Raw genomic sequence first — 6,440 nt, forward strand, 5'->3', positions numbered from 1 at the left:
ATTTGTTAAGTGTGTTCAAGAAGAGTTTCTCATGCACTATGTAGATGGCCCTACTAGAGAAGGGGCAAAACTTGACCTCGCCTTGGGAAATAAGGCAGGACAAGTGACAGAGAGGAGCACTTTGGGACCAGTAACCATAATTCCATTAGTTTAAAATAGCTGTGGAAAAAGATGGGTCCGGTCTACAAGTTAAAGTTCTAAACTGGGGCAAGGCCAATTTTGATGGAACTTAGAGCATTTAGACTTAAACTTTCTCAGACAGGAACTTTCAAAAGTTGATTGGCGGAATCTGTTTGCAGACAAAGGGGTGTCTGGCAAATGGGAGGCTTTCAAGTGTGAATTAATGAGAGTCCAGGGCCAGGGTGCTTCTGTTAGAGTGAAGGGCAAAACTAGCAGGAGTGGGGAACCCTGGCCAAGAAGAAGGAGGCATATGATATGTATAGTTAGCTGGGATCAAGTGAATTCCTTGAGGAATATAGAAGGTGTCAGAGTACACTTGAGGGAACAATCGAGAGCTAACAGGGGACACGAGATAGCTTTGGCAGGTGAGGTAAAGGAGAATCCAAAGAGATTCTACAAGTATATGAAGGGCAAAAGAGTAACTAGGGAGAAAATAGGGCCTCTTTAAGATCAACAGTGTCATCTATGTACGGAGCTACATGAGATGGGTGAGATCTTAAATGAATATTTCTCATCAGTATTTACTGTCGAGAAAGGCATGGATGCGAGGGGACTTGGGGAAATAAATAGCGATGTCTTTAAGAGAGTCCACATTTGAGAAGAGGAGGTGCTGGAAGTCTTAAAATGCATTAAGGTAGATAAATCCCTGGCACCTGATGAAATGTATCCCAGGTCTTTGTGGAAGGCTAGGGAGGAAATTGTGGGGCCCTTAGCGGAGATATTTGTATCATCGACAGCCACAGGTGAAGTGCTTGAAGATTGGAGGGTGACTAATGTTGTTCCATTACTTAAGAAAGGCTGCAGGGAAATGCCTGGAAACAACAGACCAGTGAGCCTAATGACTGTGATGGGTAAATTGTTAGAGGGGATACTGAGAGACAGGATCTGCAGGTATTTGGAGAGGCAAGGACTCATTTGGGATAATCAGCATGGCTTTGTGCTTGGGAAATTGTCTTTTGAATTTGATTCAGTTTTAGAATAGAATCATAGAATAGAATCATAGAATCCCTACAGTGTGGAAACAGGCCCTTCGGCCCAACAAGTCCACACCGAACCTCAGACCATCCCACCCAGACTCATTTCCCTGTAACCGACCTAATCTGCACATCCCTGAACACTGTGGTCAATTTAGCATGGACAATTTACCTAACCTGCACATCTTTGGACTGTGGGAGGAAACCGAAGCACCCGGAGAAAACCCACGCAGACGTGGGGAGAATGTGCAAACTCCACACAGACAGTCGCCGGAGGGTGGAATCAAACCCAGGTTGCTGGCGCTATGAGGCAGCAGTGCTAACCACTGAGCCACCATGCCGCCCCAATTTTTTTTTGAAGGGGTAACCAGGAAAGTAGATGAGAGCAGTGCGGTAGACTTTGTCTACATGGACTTCAGCAGGCATTTGACAAGGTTTTGCATGGTAGGTTGTTGAGTAAGGTAAAATTTCACAGGATCCATGCAGAGCTAGGCAATTGGCTACAAAATTTGGCTTGACAGTAAAAGACAGAGGGTGGTGGTAGGGAGTTGTTTTTCAGACTGCTGCCCTGTGACCAGCAATGTGCCATGGGAATTGGTCCACTGTTATTTGTCACTTATTTAAATGATTTGGATGAGAATTTAGGAGGTATAGTTGGTAAGGTTGCGGATGACACTAAGATTGGTGGTATAGTGGACAGTGAAGAAGGTTATCTGGGAATGCAGCAAGATGCAGTTGCAGCTGCAGCTGGGCCAGTGGGCTGAGGAGTGGCAAATGGAGTTTAATTTAGATAAATGCGAAGCATTGCATTTTGGTGAGTCAAACCAGGCAGGACTTACGTAGTCATGAGGGAGAACGTACATAGGAATATGAATACAAGTTAGGAGCAGGAGTAGGTCACTCGGCCCTTCTGCTGTTCAGTAAGCTCATACTGATCTGATTACTCCACATTCCTCCCTACCCGGATACCTTTATAGAAAGTTTTAATACATATGTGTTAATAATAGAAAGGAATAGAATATCATAGCGATTGGGTTAGATGAAATAAGTAAAGAGGAAGTGTATGTGGAGCATAAATTCTGGCGTATTTTCAGTTCATGGTCTGTCTCTATGTTGTAAATTTTTATGAAGAGCATTGAGATCCAGCACATCTTGCTGAACGTGGACACCAAAGTGCAATCTCAGTTGGCCTGTGACCGTTCTACAGCCATCTCTGTTTGTCAATGACCCCATGAAAGCCAGCTGCTGGTCAGTGACACCATTGCAGCCATCTATTTCAGTCAGTGACCCCAGTGAGTTCCTCTGCTGGCTGTTTGAAGGAGCAGTCCAATTGTATTTCAATAGCACATCAAGTCACTGCCTAAATTTACTTTTTCCTCATACTGTTTCTCCTTGTGGACAATCTAGTCCAGCCTGCACAGTTTAAAAATAAGGGTCGCTCACATTTAAGAGGGAAATGATGATGAATTTCTTCTGTCAAAGGTGTGTTAACTTTTGGAATTCTCCTCTTCTGAGACCAGTGAAGGCTGGATTACTGAATATATCCAAAGCTGCATTAGACAGATTTTGATCAACAAGAACTTATGTTATCAGGAACAGACAGAAAAGTGGAGTTGAGGCCTTAATCAGATTTTAATGGTAGAGCTGGGGCTGAAAGACCTACTCTGTCACCATTTCTTTTGTTGCTATGATCTTGCTGCTGGGTTTTACATCATTATTCTTTCAATCAGTGTCCTCCACTTTCTGACCATTGTGCAACTGGGGACAGTTTCTCTTATTACTCTTCCTTCATGATTATGAATTATTGAAATAAACCTTCACTGCTCTGAGGAGCATATCCCTGGATTCTGTGGTCAGTTCACATAAATGAAGTTGCTCATTTCTGGCAACATATGTCAATATTTAAATTTCCTTCCTAAAGTCTGGTATCTGGAATGGACTACAATAATCCAACTCGTGCTTAATCAGTATGCCATCAAGGGTTAGTGCAACTTCCTTAGTTTTGAGCTTGATTTCACTTTATTTTTAAATGATTATTTACCTTCCACCCCTGCTAGACTGACTGAACTGTCAGTGCCTGGCCTTTTCCTCTACCCTTTTTTAAGTAGGGATGGAATATTTGCAGCCTTCCAGGATATCTGCACTTCCACATCAAAGGAGTCCATCAGGAAGTGATCAGCACGCAGCTCCTCAAGACCCTGAGGGAAAAGGAGAGTGTAGATCCTGTCACATGGTTCCCTGAGCAGACTGTCAAAGCCATTTGACAGAATGCCTCATAACCGGAACTTTCTAACAAGCACCAAGACATCACTTGGCTGGTGATGAGAAGGGCACTACCTATGAGATCCTTTATGTACGCTCTGTCAGTCTGCACCATCGCATGCTGCCCTCGAAGTGGTTGCAGGTGGGGGCGCGGGTTGAGACTATCATACATCTCCTTCTGGAATGTGCCTTTGCAATGGAAATCTAGAGGAAGATGCAGTGGTTTTGTATCAAGATTCTTCCCGAGCAACTCCGTGACGCGGGACTCTGTGCTCTATTATCACGTCCCCAGGACGCACACAGAGACAAAAATCAACTGCACCTGGGAGGACCATCAGCTTGGTGAAAGACACTCTTTTGGGTCTGCCTGAAACTTGTTGGTCTTCTAGAAGTGAATGTTGCAAGCCGGCACATTCCAAGGTCCAGGACTACATGCTGAGGGCTTGTGGCAGCTGTTGCCAAGGCGCAGTGAAGAAAGACCACTGTCTGAGGTCTTCCTGCTGAAGGCAAATGGGAGTCCGTTCAGTTATCAGACCTTCCCAGTGCCTCAAATATGTGTAAATATTAGTATTGCATCTGTAAGAGAGGTCTTTTTGTTTTGAACAGAGTCAAAGTCCAATGGTTTGTTGATTTACTTGGTATACAACTGGACAGAACTGAAATGCTTCTGTGACAATGTGTTATATTCAGAGAGATTTTTATGAAAGAAATATATTTCTGAAATTAAAAAGAAATTGAAGGAGGATTGAATGATCATGGCTGAACCTCCTGCAGTTTAAACTCTTCCCCAGAGCAGGCTCCAAGGGCTGAATGGCTTACTTTCTGTGTTTCCTCAACAATCTAGGATGCATTTCATTTGGACTTGGTGACTTTGACTTTGAGCCCTACCACCGTTTCATGACTTGTTTTTTCACGATTTCCATTTTATACAGTTTCTCAACCTACTGTACCATGAACGTTGCCAGTGTTTTCTTGTTTGGTGAAGACTGTTACAAGGTCATCACGTAGTACTGCAACAGATCATCTTAGCCCCTTTTTAGTTGGTATTGGCTGTGGCTCAATGGCTAGTACTCTTGCCACTGACTCTTAAAGTTCTTGGTCAAGCCCTACTAAGACTTGAGCACAGAAACCAAGGTTACCACTCAAGATCCAATTTGAGAGACTGCTACATTGCCAGAGGTGTCATCTTTTCGATAAGATGTTAAAACTAGGTCCAGTCTGTCCCCTCAGGTGTACATCAAGAAGAGCAGGAGAGTTAGCTCTGTTGTCCGAGCTACTATTTATCTCTCTGCCAATATCACAAATAGGTGCTCTGGAATTATCACGCCATCTAACCCTATCTGAGATCTCACTATGCCTAATTTGGCTGTTGCTTTTCAAACATCAAAACCATGTCTACACTTCAGAACTACATAATTGTCTGTGGACTGCTTTCGGACAATTGGTGGTTGTGAAAGTTGCTATGTAAATACAGTTCCATTTGCTTAATCTGCCCGCCCTTTGTTCAATTATGGGGGGGATCTTCATTTAACATTTGTTTAGCATTATTTTGCTTTACCATTGGTAATCTCGTTTAGCACTGTGAGATTCATTTCAACATCAGTTACCTGACCCAGTGGGTGCCACTTTGAAATGGATCTCCTGATGGCCTCTCTTAAATGCACTGAATCCTATGGGTTTATGCATGGTTTTCATGGCGTGCTGGTGGTGAAAGGAATGAGTGTTTGTTTTAAGTTTCTTCAATGAGTGCTGATTGAGAGAGCTGCTTTGTCTTGGACATTGTTAAGCCTTGTGTGTACTGTTGGGGCTGCACTCATTTCGGCAAGTGGAGAGTATTCTATCACACTTTCGGTGAATGGTAGGCAGGTTTTGGGAGTCAGGAGGTGAGTTAGTCGCCACAAAATTCCCAGCATCTGACCTGCTGTTGTACCAAAGCATTTATGTCCCTTTTCCAGCTGAATTTATGACCAACAGTAAGCCCTAGAATATTGACATTAGGTGAATCGATGATGTTAATGCTATTCAGTATTGAGGAATTTTCTAGTACTTGTAAGGTGCAAATGTTACATGCAACTTATCAACCCAAACCTGAATGTTGTTCAGGTCCTGGTGTATATGGAAATGGACTGCTTCAGTATCCAAGATGTTTCAAATGGTTGCAAGAAGCGAATAATGGGAGCAGGAGTAGGCCATCTGGCCCCTCGAGCCTGCCCCGCCATTTAATAAGATCATGGCTGATCTTTTTGAGACTCAGCTCCACTTACCCACCCACTCACCATAACTCTTAATTCCTCTACTGTTCAAAAATTTATCTAGCCTTGCCTTAAAAACATTCAGCGAGGTAGCTTCAACTGCTTCACTGGGCAGAGAATTCCACACATTCACAACCCTTTGGGTGAAGAAGTTCCTCCTGACCTCAGTCCTACATCTGCTTCCCTTTACTTTGAGGCGATGCCATCTAGTCCTAGTTTCACCTGCTAGCGGAAACAACCTCCCTGCCTCCACTTTATCTATTCCCTTCATAATCTTATATGTTTCTATAAGATCTCCCCTCATTCTTCTGAATTCCAATGAGTATAATCCCAGTCTACTCAGTCTCTCCTCATATTCCAACCCTCTCAACTCTGGAATCAACCGAGTGAATCTCCTCTGCACCCCCTCCAGTGCTAGTATATCTCTTCTCAAGTAAGGAGACTAAAACTGCACACAGTACTCCAGGTGTGGCCTCACCAGGACCCTATACAGCTGCAGCATAGCCTCCCTGTTTTTAAACTCCATCCCTCTAGCAATAGCTGACAAAATTCCATTTGCCTTTTTAATTACCTGCTGCACCCGCAATCCTACTTTTAGCGATTCATGCACAAGGACACCCAAATCCCTCTGCACAGCAGCATGCTGCAATTTTTTACCATTTAAAACATAGTCCATTTTCCTGTTATTCCTACCAAAATGGATGACCTCACACTTATCAACATTATACTCCATCTGCCAGACCTTTTCCCACTCACTTAGACTATCTATATC

The 6,440-nt window shown here is 43.5% G+C and overlaps 1 protein-coding gene across 1 annotated transcript in view; it reads left to right on the forward strand.

Annotated features, from left to right (window-relative positions):
* pkn1a (protein kinase N1a) overlaps window positions 1-6,440 on the forward strand; it is a 255,923-nt gene that overhangs the window by 122,928 nt on the left and 126,555 nt on the right. The gene's annotated exons all lie outside the window — the stretch shown is intronic.

The sequence above is a fragment of the Rhincodon typus genome, chromosome 38 (genome assembly GCF_021869965.1).
Source record: "Rhincodon typus isolate 14 chromosome 38, sRhiTyp1.1, whole genome shotgun sequence".
Taxonomy (NCBI): Eukaryota; Metazoa; Chordata; class Chondrichthyes; order Orectolobiformes; family Rhincodontidae; genus Rhincodon; species Rhincodon typus.